Genomic DNA, 13,678 nt, shown 5'->3' with positions numbered 1-13,678 from the left:
TTCAGGAAGACAGCACCCCCCCCCCCACTTCTGGAAAAACTTAAGTCGTGTGACCTGGGTGGGATCGAAAACGGGGAGCAGCGGTCGTCGTCCCCCCTCGTGTGCACTCAGCCGCCTCCGGAAGGGCGACAGGTGAGGCACCCACCGCAGGCTGTCTGTGCCTTCAGACTTCTGACATCAGGTGCATCCTATACACGCTACGGTCACTGTGCATGTGTGTTTGGGCCAGAACGATGTTTAAATATCGGGGTTTTCTCTGAGAAACCGTCTCAGTGTCTGGCAGTAACAGGTAAGCTGTGCCACAAGGACCATTTTGGTTCCCAATATAACATTCACCTGCTGAAACGAACCGTTCAGAGCGGTCAGCACGTTAAAACGGTTGCTTGATGACCCCCGGGAGATACCGGCCACGGCAGGAGTTAGGTTACAGAGCATGCAGGCGCCCAGGACGGGAAAGGACAAGCACTGAAACAAGCTGGAAATGAGCAAGAAGCATCTGGATGAGAAGAAGAGTGTATCAAAGGTCCAGAAGGTGTCGGTAAAACACGCCCTTGGGTTTTATTTCTATAGAAGCCACAAATTCCATTTAATGAGTCTTGACTGGATGCCTATTAACAGCAAAACAGAGGTGCTCAGAGAGTCAGAGACCAGACCCCTATGGTTAGCCATGCAGGGAAAGGTCAGGCCAGAAGCGGCTCAACTGGATTGAACAGAAAAGACACAGAGGCCAAGAAATTCCAGACTGACCTCCTACAACAGATACAGCAGATCCTCCATCAACAGGTAAATGGTATCTGTCCCTAGGAGCCGCTTGACGACGGGGGGGGGGGGGGGGGGGGGGGGGGGGCGAGCTCCAGATGCCCAGGGCGCCTGGCTCTGTTCCTCAGCACCCACTCGGGGCCAGGATGCCTCATGATCACCCCACTTAACGTTCTCAAACGACCCTCTTATCTCATCATCTCATCGGTTTCTCCTCCACACAGAACCTCATTCTTTGTAAGGACAAATGTCACCATTACTGTAAAACCCTCCTTCCCAGCCACACCTCCTTAGAGAGAATCAATCCTCCCTGCACTACGTGGCCCATATTTACCACAACATTTGGTTCTACGTTCAGTAAGGACGGAGTATTTGGACCAACCTTCTTGCCGAGAACCGTAACTCCGAACAAAGTATAAAAACCGATAAACTGAACACGACCAAAAGAAACTAAAGAAAGGTCTACATTTAGAAAAAGGGATTGGTACCAGGTGTGCTTCATGTCCCCTGGGCCCAGTCCTCATCAGAAAAAGCAGCAGCCACAGCTCAGACAGCACTCCTCAGTCCTACCGCCCTGACGAGCCTGAGATCTGGTAAAATATGATAGCGCTGAGTGAGGGAGAAGACTGTGACAGAAGAGTGTCCGAGAAGGGGACACGTCTAGTCCTGCATATAAATTCTGCCCGCACCTCTGCGTGAGCCCTGAATTAGGCATGCAAGCCCCAAGGAGACAAGCTAAGACCAGACAACCAGAGGTTGGGGCTGCTGGCCAGCAAAGGAAGAGAGTTCTGGGGTTTGGGTCCGGCCAAATGTAGTGCCTGCTAAAACAAACACAACAACAACACGATACTCTGCAGGAGGACCAAGCAAAACCCAGAGCTTGTACAGGGTCTCACTTGCAAAACCCAAGGGGCAATCTGTAAGCACGAGATACGTAAAGAAACAAGAACAAGATCCAATACAAAGAGAAAAAGGAGGCCAAGCCCAAGAGGAATCACACGCTGGAATCAGAGCCAAGAAGCATTAAGTGGCTGTTGTTACAAGGCTCAGAACATAAAAGAAAATGTATGTGACATAAGAACCAAAGAATATCTCAGGAGAGAAATGGAAACTCTTAAAATATGAAAATTCAGGCAGCAACTGAGGTGTCCCACAGGAGGTGAATGCATAAACTGTGTGCACCACACAATGGAATATTACTCAGCAATAAAAAGAGCTGTCAAGTCATGAAAAGGCATGAAGGAAAGTGAAATGTTATCTGAAAAGTCTACATACGGTGTGACTCCAGCCAGATGACATTCTGAAAAAGGCAAAGCTATGGACGCAGGGAAAGACGAGGGGCTGGAGGCAGGGAGGTGCGCAGGCAGAGCCCGGAGGGCTGTCAAGGACAGCGAGACCGCTGTGTGTGATGTCATGGTGGACACCCGTCCTTATGTGCTTGTCCAAACCACAACCTGTACAACACCAAGAAGGAGCCTTGATGTAAACCGCTGACTTCAGGTGATTACAATATTCAAGTTTTCTGTGAACCTAAAACTGCTCTAAAAAAATTAAGACTTAAAATCATAAAAAAGAATCCAAGTAGAAATTCTAAAATAAAAAAATGCTATTTCTGAATTTAAAAATCCATTAGATGAGCTTGGGGCACTTTGTGGCTCTGACCCTTGATTTCAGCTCAGGTCACAATCTCACAGTTCGTAGGTTCAAGCCCCACATTGGGCTCTGTGTTGGCAGCATGGAGCCTGCTTGGGATTCTCTCTTTCCCTCTCTCTCTCAAACAAATAAACTTTAAAAAATCTATTGAATGAGCTTTACAGCAGTTTGGAATTAACAGAAGACTTGCAGAATTTCAAGACAGATCAACTGAAAGTGTCCAGCCCGAAACACAGAGAGAGAAAAAGACTGGAAAAGAAAAGACAAAAGTTTCTAGCACCTGTGGAATAGGAGACTTAACGTACCTACAGTTGGAGTCCCAAAAGGGATACTGAGATACCGAGACACAAAAAACTATGGAGAAATTATGACTGACGATTTCCCAAATTTAGTAAAAGACACGAATTTACAGCTCCAAGAAGTTCAGAGAGCACCGAACAAGATAAACTGAGGAGAGCAACGCTGGGCTGCCCCCATACTGCACAGGCCTCCCCTTCCTTAAATGCTGGAGCGAGACGGTCAGCAGGGACTCCTACATCTGGTGACGGGTCCCTGCAGCAACACAGGCAGAAGCAAGACACTCTTGCAGGCACGAAAACTAAGGAAATTTCGAACGTGCAGACCCAGACTCCAGAAAATGCTGAAGGAATTTTCCAGACTGAAGGGACACGATAACAAGCAGGCTTTTTTTTTTTTAAATGTTAATTTACTTTTGCGAGAGAGAGAGAGAGAGAGAGAGAGAGAGAGAGAGAGAGAGAGAGAGAGCGCGCGCGAGCGCGCAGGGGAGGGGCAGAGAGAGAGGGAGACAGAATCCGAAGCAGGCTCCAGACTCTAAGCTGTCAGCACAGAGTCCGACGCGGGGCTCAAAGTCGGGATGGGAAGATCACGACCTGAGCCGCAGTCGGACGCTTCACCGACAGACACGCAGGCGCCCCCAAGCCGGCTCTTTAGTGAGTAATGAAAAGCAGTGGAAAGAGCAAGTATGTGGGCAAACATAAAATAACATTTTCTTCTTAATTTTTAAAAATACATCGTATTAAAGCAAAAAGTGGTCTCACGCTGCGGGGCTTACAGCTAGTGCAGAGGTAATACACAGGATAACCACAGCACGAAGGGCGGAGAAGGTAACTGGCTGCCATACGAGAGCGCGACCCCAACATCTGCCCAGGGTGTTCCCTGGACCCACCACCGCAGATAATGCCACAAGGCTCGCCGGGGGCTCAAATGGAACTCTACGGTCCCGCTCTGATGAAGGTTTAGCACAGGCGACACCAACCAGGACCGGGGGAAACAGATTTAAAGGTGGGAGGCGGGGAGGAGGAGGGGGAGGCTGGGGGGTGCCGAAGGGGACAAGTGACCACAAGAAGCGGTGACGGGAACTTCTATACCTCGACAGGTATGCGCTACAGAGCTTCCCACATTTACCGAAACCCTGACAGGGTGCCTTCCGCGCCTTTCTCCAGATGAAGTTCTCCCGTGAGCAGGTGGACGCAGGGCCCTGCGTGCACAGCGGTGAACTGGTGGCGCCACCAAGGCCCCGGAGAGCCGCGGCCGACACCCGCAGGGGCCGGGACAGCCCCCCCTCCCCCCCGCCAACACCACACAATCTTCTGCTTTTCCCCCTGACTTTTAATAATAAAGTAAAGCCGTTTTAAGATATAATTTTGGCTTCACATAATAAAAATAGCCCCTTATGTCCTCTTTGGCAAATTACTTACACTTAACCTGTTTGCGTCTGTTTTGTCACCGCTGAAACGGGGACAGTGGCGGAGCAGTCACGAGGGCTAAGTGAATAGGTTCGGGGCGCTTGGAGCAGTGCCTGCACACGGCAAGTGGCATTCCCTCCCACCACCTGCTCCGTCCGCCGTCTCTGTATTGAGAATTCAGCAAGAAGGTCATTTGACTGGTAAACCAGCCTCCTCGCCACCAACACGAACGCGTACCAGGTCACGGGCCTCACGCCTTCGTGAGCTCGAACAACCGCCCCCACGGGTGCCCTCCGGCGAGCAAAGGTGCCCTGCAGGGACGAGCCCGCTGGGGGGGGGGGGCTGCGGGGCCAAGAGACCCCAGACCACACCCCGGATCTCACACCGCACGGCAGGGCGCGCGACTCCAGCCCGGTGCCTACGACGGGGCTCGTGGACTCAGCGCGGCACAGCCGGGCTGTCAACAGTGCCCCCAAGCCTCCACATCCTGTTGAAATGCCCAAAAGACATGGGAGAAGGGATCCCCTTCCCCGTAAATTAATTCTCCTCCTTTTACAAAGTTATTTTTTTCTCGTCTAGACTAAGTTTCCAGAAGTTCCTACATATACGTGCTTTAATTAGATTCACTGTGAATCAGTATGAAACCTGAGGATACATTTCTTTCCAGTAATTCTACTGAAGCTTTTATATAAAAGTCCCAAATAATTAAGACAACGACTGTATAACGCTCCCTCCTAATGAATCTGATGTCAATGTTTAAAGTATAGAAAATGCAAACGAAACTTTAATTGGCAAGACGAATGGTTATTAGTTTATCGCCATTCTACACCAAACAAAAACAGCGGGGCTCTCCGCGATTTACACTTTTGTAAACAGCAGCCTTGCAAAGCTCCCACCACCACTCTGACACGAGACTCACAGGAGGCAGGTCTACACAGCACCAACAAGCGCTCAGCAGACTGGTCCATACACCTGGCTCTGTCCTGGGGTAGTATCACCCAAACTACCATGTGCAGAGAGGTGCTCCCATTGGAAGCATTCGCGTGCCAGCTGTTGAAGAATAAAGTAGAACGCTGACGTTAAAATCCACTAGAAACCTACAGCTACGTGATGTATGAGAGAAACAACCAATGAACAAAAGCAACCAAGGAAGAGTACGATTTGGTAACAGGTGTCACTGACAGGACCACAGAAAAGCACTAAGGAAAAAACGTTTTCACTAGGGTGGCTTTTTTTTTTTTTTAATGTTTATTTATTTTTGAGAGAGAGAGATCAAGAAGCACAAGTGGGAGAGGAGCAGAGGGGGGGGAGAGAGGGCGGGGGAGGGGAATTCAAAGCACGCTCCATCCAGGCTATGAGCTGTCAGCACAGAGCCTGAAGCGGGGCTCAAACCCACGAACCGCGAGATCATGACCTGAGCTGAAGTCAGACGCTTGACTGACTGCGCCAGGCACCCCATCTTTTTCGGTTTAATGTTTATTTTTGAAAGGGGAGAGCACAGAGAGAGGGAGACAGAGAATCCAAAGCAGGCTTTGCGCTGTCGGTGCAGAACCTGATGTGTGGCTCGAACCCACGAACCACAAGATCATGACCTGAGCTGAAGTCAGACGCTTAACTGACTGAGCCACCCGGCGGCCCCTAGGGTGAGCTTTCATCAACATCCAACACCTCCCTCCCACTCAGATTTCACAGATGCTCAGGACACAGCCCCTGTGGGGTGGCAGGGACCACAAGGTTCTGGACTGAAAGAGACGGTCTCTGCCCTCCAATAAGTCAAAGTCTGGTGATGGAAATTTAAAGAAACACACTTTAATATAGTAAAAGATATAGGACAGAAGGAAGCCATAGAAGGCTTGTAAGTGTAAGCCAAGAACTGGGGGCTGGGGAGTCCCAGGTACCAGGTGTCCTATCTGAGAGGTCAGTACCTACGAAGGTTCAGGGAAAAGAGGGATTGCAGTAAACATAAGGAACCTCGAGTGTAGACAGAGGTGAGTACAGACAGGCAGTAGGCAGATCACAAACGCTGACGCACGCCATGCTAAGACCTGCACGCCAGAGAAGAACAATCCTATCGGCATCTCACCATGGCACCTGTTGTTAGAGGCTAAGAGTGGGGTCAGGGGGACAGGTTGTCACAGTAGATGAGACCCAGTCAGTGGGATGGGTTGTCACAGCAGAGTAGACCCTGGTCATGAAGATGGGTTGTCACAAGAGACTAGACCTAGGTCACGGAGATGGGTTGCCATAGTAGATTAGACCCCGGCCAAGGTGAGAAGTTAGACACGTCACTGCGATTTCTAGGAAAAGTTAAGGTACCAAAGTTTCAGGATAATTTAATTAAAAAACACAGCTACGAGTTATTTCTTGCAGACTTTAAACAGTGACATCAGCTTAATTCTAAAGGGAGATAATCACTCACTTGCGTGCCAGCATGCCATCTTGACTCAGGGGAAGGAGTGGAGCTACACGAGGCTAGGGGTTGTGCTTGATCCCCGAAGACTATTTTAATCTACGCCCGGGCTCCCTGGCAAATGGCCCCAAATCTAAGTGCGCCTGCACAGAAGTGTGCCATAGATGGGACCATCGTGTCAAGTGTGGCGGGAAGAAAGAGAGGGAGAGGGACGGACAGGCAGGGCAAACACTGACTTGGACTGCAGTGTCAACAGAGCAGAAACCCACGAGGATGCTGAGGACTCGGTCACTGACTGGAGGGAGACCAGAGAAGGCCAACGACAGGAGAGGCGTGGACTTCTGGCCGGGGGTATCGGGGCCGGGGCGAGGCAGTCAAGGACCGTTAGAGGGAGCTTACCTTTGGGCATACTGACTACCTGGGACCTCCAGCTGGAGCTCAGAGCTAGCCGGGCATGCAGATTTTGAATTCATCAGTGAGAATACCATCATCAAAAGGGCAGGAAAGCCGAGAGGCCGAAAACACTGGGAGAAGCAAGAAGAAGGGAGCGCGCACTGCGAGAATGAATGGAGGCGGAGATTCTCAGCGGGATGCTCAGCCAGCCCAGGAGCCTTTAAGCCAGCAGCCAAGGGAAGCACCTCCACAACCACGTTGGCCTTAAAAAAAAAAAAAAAAAAAAAAAGGAAGCACCCTCCCCTGGAAGATAAGAAAGATAAGGACTGAAAAGCATGCAGCGAATCCTTCAAATAAGAGGCCATCCAGATAAAGACATCAATGAAACCGAATACACAGAGTTCAGAAGCCACCCCACATATACATGGGGAGGGCAGCACGATGGCATCATTCAACACATGGCACTGGGGCAACTGGGTTTTCATCTGGAAAATATAAAACTAGCTCCGTACCTTACCCCAAATAAATTCCAGATGGCTCTGTTAAATGTAAGAGGAGAAACCGCGCGAGTTCTGCACCAGAAGGCACCACAGGGAAGGTACACGGCATCACAGGCGCACGGCCGTAATCCATCGCGGGCGTGACGATGTGTACAATGCAGAAAGTATAAAGCATTTCCACTGATGACACAAAGCCCAGTCGCCACACAAGATTGATAAAAAGAGCGCTAAAAAGAAACTGCATGGCAAAGTCAACAGGCAAGAAAAAAACGCCAGGAAAACAAATACTTGCCACTTCTACTAAAGACAAAAGGACAACTTCCTTGAAACTTAAAGAGCTCCTAACAATAAAGATCAACAACTCGGCAGAAAAGGGCAAAGGATGTGGAAAGCTTGCCAAAAATAAAATGCTCATTTTTTTAAAAGTTTATTTATTTTAAGAGAGACAAAGAGTGAGCGGAGGAGGAGTGGGGGCAGGGGTGGGGGAGAGACAGGCTCTGAGCTGTCCCTGCAGAGCCTGAAGCCTGCTTCAGAGTCTGTCTCCCTCTCTCTCCGCCCCTCCCCTGCTCACGCTCTGCCCAGCTCTGTCTCTCTCAAAAATAAACATTAAAAAGAAGATGTTTTTTAATGTTCAACCTCACCCACGAGGGGGCTCACCCATGAGAACAAACCCCCCCCACCCTCAGAGATGCTGCCCCCCAGCCACGACCCCCGCCCCCTCTGCCGCTGGGAGGTGTGCAAACAGACGCTCACACATGCCACCCCGGGTTCCAGAAGACGGACTGGGGCAGTTGCCTGCACTCACACAGAGGCACACACCCCGTGGCCTACCAGCAGTCCCATTTCCAGGTTTCTAGTCCCCGGGTACACACGCATCCAAACACGAAAGGCCGCACACGTGTCATGTGTAATATGTAAATGACTGGATTGTTTATAATAGTGGCATGGGAACCAAATGCCCTCCCTGGGGACCCACGAAACCAGAACGAAGACGCTCCATGGCCTGATGTGGACTGCATGTCCAGAACAGCTGCCAGGGGGAAGAAAGCAAGGCGCAGACCTGTGTGCGGAGCAAGGCACCAGTTACCTACTCGTAAATACACGGCAAGTTCCTCTGGAAGTATCTACAAGGAACAAAGAGAGAGACAGAACTGGATACTAGGAAAAAGGTAAGAAATCTCGTTTTTTTTACGTGCGAAATAACAAGTATCAATACGCAGGTAAAGGAGAGAACGCGGCCCACACCTCAAACTGTCCTGTGTGTCCTTCTCCCATGTGTGGAGGAGGAGGGAGATGTTTCACTTTTGTCTTTTCAGTTTGCACCTCTGGTTTTGTGCTCTATTTAAATTTTTTTAACAGTTTACGGAGTTCCCTTTAATGAACATAGATTTCGCCAAAAAGGATGGAGGCAAAAGCCAGGTTCCAGGAGGCCGAGGTGGCAGCGGAAGGTGAGCTGGCTCCAGTCTGTATCGTCTGGGGGGCCGGGCAAGGTGCAGCACCTGTGGGAAGATCCTGTCTGTAGATGTGTGCATAGAAGGTTTTAGAAAAATGTGCATGTGCTTACAAGCGTGTTAAAACGTCAGAAGGATACACAGCAAGTTGTTAAAAACGGACACTCCCGGCAAGTAGGAACGAGGTTGGCTGGGGGAGGACTTGCTAACGAAGGGACAGACAGTGGACAACGTGGAAGGAAGGGGTTCTGCTGTTTCCAAGACAGGTAAGAGGCCCATGACAACACTGATGTGCCGAGTGGAGAAACAGAGGAGGTCAAAGACCGAGGCGGGGGACTTGGGGGGAAGTGGGAAGGGCAGGAAAGGACAAAGTTCAGACACCTGAGCCAACACCCTCCCGGAGGAAACAGAAAGATGTGACCACAACAGAGACTGAGGGACGAGCCCGTGAGAGGGCCCATGACGGAGAGAGGCGCTCTGCCTCAGGACCTCAAGGAAAAGTAAGGAACGGTAAGGACGCACACAAGACATTTTGGGGGCTCGTGATTTTTCTACGCACCCGAGAAACACCCACCTGAAATCCCAAACACGCTTACAGGCGAGATGCTTGGTCCAAAGGGTCTCTGACACCGAGTGCCCACCCCCACCCCCAGTTTAGAGTCAGGGCCACAGGCCTGCGCTTCTCCTGGGGGCCGCACTGGCAGGCCGAGGCCCGCCCCGTACGGCCTGATCCCAGATCGGAGTGGCTGCCAGACCATCAATCACAGGAAAGATGTTCGGTCCGCCTCTGTCTTCACTCGAGACCACCTCAGGCCTTGTAACTCAGAACAAAACAAACGGCTTAAGAATGAGCCTATTTTATACCATCCATTCAAGAGAGTGACTGAATCAACTCCAGCCGTAATAAAAAAAAGAACTAACTTATTTTATTAAGCTCTTGATTACACTTTTTCACGGTGACAGGAAGTAGCTCTGCGACACAACGGGTCTCTCCACACACAAGACCTCGTGGGGACTGGGGGGGAGTCGCCCTTGCCGTCTGCACTGCCTGCAGCAGGCTGGCGTCGGGAATCAGAAACCCTCGACCTGTAAACTTGTCAGGCGGCTCGTAAACTAATGAGAGAACTGGTGTCCTGAAAGGTGGTTTCTCAAAAAAAGAGAAACGTCCCAAAGATCTTTTTTCTGAAATGTAATCCATCCAAGGCAGAAAAACAATACTCAAATAAACTATTTTCCCGAGACATCATAGAAATTTTGAGTCACAGTCTCTGGGAGGTCGGCAGCCACCAATTTAACAACAAACAAAAACGTACCTTCTACTAGCTTGCCTTTAAAAATGTAAGACTCATACAACCTGGTTGGTAGGAAAAAAAAAGATTAATCCAAAACGTCCTCAGTCCAAAAGGAGGGGGGATGAAATACGCAGGACTGAAGAGAAAATCAGAAATGGGTAAAATGAGGCCCAAGTAACTAGTGAACTTCCAAAACCGCAGAAATAAGGCAGATGTTGACGAGTGCCTGTAACTGTGCCGTAGCGCATGTAAGTACCTCCACATTACTCGTTACAAACGCAAATCAAACTCCACACCAACTACAGCGGCAGCACTAAGGTTTGTGGAGCTGGACGCAGGGAACATGAACTTGTGCACATGACAGTTGACAGTCAACAGCCCCAACGTGGGGGGGGCGTCGAAGGACAGTAACCAAAGTCCCCGCGGTTCGGGTCACCCTACCGCACAACGGCGGGACCACGGCAGCTCCAAGCAGATGTGGTCGGATGCGCATTTTCAATGAGTAACTACACCACTGCCACAAAGTAAAACTGCCTCCCAGGATGTCTCAATGACCGTCGCGTGCGCTCACTGGAAAAAGAAGGCAGTCCTCGGGCCTCTGAGAGCTGGCCAAACACGAAGTAACAGACGAAGCGGTGCAGGCGGCCAGACTGAGCTCAGATGCGGGGCTCAGACCCCCATCAGCGCCCGGAGCCAAGTGCAGAACTGGAGCCACCACTGTGCCTTCAGGTCACGGCTCCTCCTTAACATCAGGGATAAGAGCAGCTGCTCTGGACAGACTCACTCCCTTCCCGTGGAATGCCAGATCCTCTACAGCGGGCAGAGCGTCAGGTTAGAGAGACCGGAGGCGGCCACTCACACCTCACAAGGTAACCAGGGCACCAACTACCAATGCTCCACCTCCGATCTACAACGATTTTCAGCAGCTTAGGGAAGCGATGAAACACAGCCAGCTGGTGCCTGCCTGAGGCGAGACGTTATGAGCAGTATTTGCGTGCAGCCGGTGTCCACCGTGCCTTCCCTAGCGCTCTTGGGTGCAAACCCCAGGACACACGCCCGAAGGAAGACCACCACCGCACTCCCGCACCGAGCACGCCGACAAGGCTCGGCACCTGCTGGAAATCTCAACGTCACGCAAGTCGTCCGGCTGTGATCTTCGCCAGGAGGATTCCGAAACACCAGGGCGGGGAGGCAGCTTTCCCCTGCCCGGTCCGGCTAGAGGGGAGGCTTCCACTGGCTCTGGACCACCACACTGACCGGGCCCGGGGCTCAGGGCAGCGTGTTCTCAGCGACCTTCAACAGCAGCTCCCAAGAGGGGTGCCATGCAAGGTGCCTAAGCACCCACCGGGCGGGCTCGGATGGAGACAGTGAGGTCCCTCGGGACAGCCACACGTGGACAGTGCTTCAGAGACGACTTGTGAAGCATTAGGTGTAAGGGATTAAAACAAGAGCCTATTAGCCCCGAGGAAACAAAATCTAAGAATGAGCACGTGCAACCATCCAAGTGCCCATCAACCGATGAGCAGATAAACAAAATGGGTCTATCCACACAACGGATAGTATTCAACCCTGAAAAAGCAGTGAGGCACGGACACATGCTTCAACAGGAATAAACTCTGAGAAGTGGTGCTAAGTGAAGGAGGCCCACCACAGAAGGCCACACATTGGAGGACTGTGTTCGTACGACACGGCCGGGACAAGCACAGGCCGCCCAAGCAGAGGAGCAGGTAGGGCGTGGGGGGGGGGGGGTGGGCAGGGACTGCCGACAAAGGTGCGGGGCTCCTTCGGGAGGTGACGAAACCGTTCTGGAAGCAGAGAGCGGCAATGGGTGCACGACTGCGTAAGTGTATTAGAAACTATTTTTAAGCGTACACTTCGAAGCAGTGAAATTGTATGATTTTTAAATTAAATCTCAAAAAGCTGTTACTTGAAAAAATAAGCATATACCATAACACATCATCATCTTATGTAAAGGAAAGACTGCGAAGGGTAAAATTAAACTTTTCCCACAACCATGGCTTCACACTTAAACGGGAAGAGAGTGTGAGTCCCGCCGACCCCCAGCACCAGCTCAGGAGGAACCGCAGACCAGCACACCCATGGCACCTGTCGGCCACTGGGCACGCAAAGCTACCGCAGTCTGCCGCCGGCTTTGCCCTTCCTTCCCGAATGTGAAAATGTCGATTTTACCTCACTCACACTCTTAAGCGCCTTCTGCTTGTCCTCCGAGCAATGAGGACTGTTAAACAACACGGTGACCGTATCAGAAGACATACTTATAAGAACTGCTACTTTACAGAAGGTAAAGAAAAAACCAAACCCACGTCTTTCTTTCGAAAGGGTTCAGAGCAAAATACAACCACTGACAAAAGAAAGGCAGGTGGAGCCTTACCAGGGCTGCTTTCCCGGGACGACAGAAAATGTTAGATTCAGAGACCCCAAGAAGGCAAAACGCTCAAATGTTCCACTTCACCACAGAGGCCGACTCCAAGCAGCAAAGGGTGCATCGGGCCTTAACTTTAACAGAAAGTTAGATGAATGTGCTTGAAATTAGTTTACCAGTAACATAGGGGAGGTGGGGAAAACGAGGCACCGTGGTTGTTCAGAAATGTGAAAGCAACAGCCCTAAGGTTACTCACCATAACCTCATTATTGATCAATTTCCCATGGATCAAAGCTCCAAGCAACTACTTAAAAACTAATTTAGAAAACATGAACTCAAACTCAAACTTGGGGCGCCTGGGTGGCTCAGTGGGTTAAGGGTCTGACTCTTGATTTTGGCTCAGACCACGATCTCATGGTTCATGAGTTCAAGCCGTGCACTGAGCCCTGCGCTGACAGTGCAGAGCCTGCTTGGATTCTCTCTCTCTCAAAATAAATAAACATTAAAAACAAAACAAAACAAAACACAAGACAGGAGTATTTCACTCCATAACAGCGTGCCTGGCTTAAGTCTGCACTCCCTGCACACGCTGTGGGCACGTCAAGTGTGACCTCACGTAGCCCCCCGACAAGCCCAGGAGGCAGGTAAGCTACCTCTACTCCAGCAGGGAAACACCAGGAGGAGGGAGGGTTCTGGCCAAGGTCACACAGCTGGCCAGCCGGCCGTGTGTGGGCAGGGATGGGGGCGGACTAGCCCTTCATGTCATCAGAGGAGTTTCTCACCAGACAGAAAGGCTCTCTTCGAGAGCGTATTTTCATTCCGGGGCTAGCGCCTGCCCCACCAAAATCATCATCGCCATCTTCCGCTTCTGACAAGTGATGAGTCTGCACACACAAAAGAATCCCCTTCAAGAGCTGATTATGCCTGGACAAACAGCCCCAGACGCTGGTGCACCGCACCCAAAGAGAAGGCAACAGCATGTGGAACTGACCACAAGGGACTAAAATCCCACAAACAGGTGACATGCCACTGGCACCCCAAGAGCCTACCGAGCCCCCTACGGACGACCACAGCGCTTTCCCTTTGTTGTAGCTGAAACACCGTTTTCCTGCCCAGTGCACATCATGCGAT

At 50.9% G+C, this 13,678-nt stretch overlaps 1 protein-coding gene across 1 annotated transcript in view; it reads right to left on the bottom strand.

The window, feature by feature from the left end:
* ZCCHC14 (zinc finger CCHC-type containing 14) overlaps positions 1-13,678 on the bottom strand; it is a 56,178-nt gene that overhangs the window by 40,956 nt on the left and 1,544 nt on the right.

The sequence above is a fragment of the Lynx canadensis genome, chromosome E2 (genome assembly GCF_007474595.2).
Source record: "Lynx canadensis isolate LIC74 chromosome E2, mLynCan4.pri.v2, whole genome shotgun sequence".
Classification (NCBI taxonomy): Eukaryota; Metazoa; Chordata; class Mammalia; order Carnivora; family Felidae; genus Lynx; species Lynx canadensis.
Note: the sequence above shows the minus strand (reverse complement) of the source record. Positions and strands in the feature narration are given on the sequence as shown.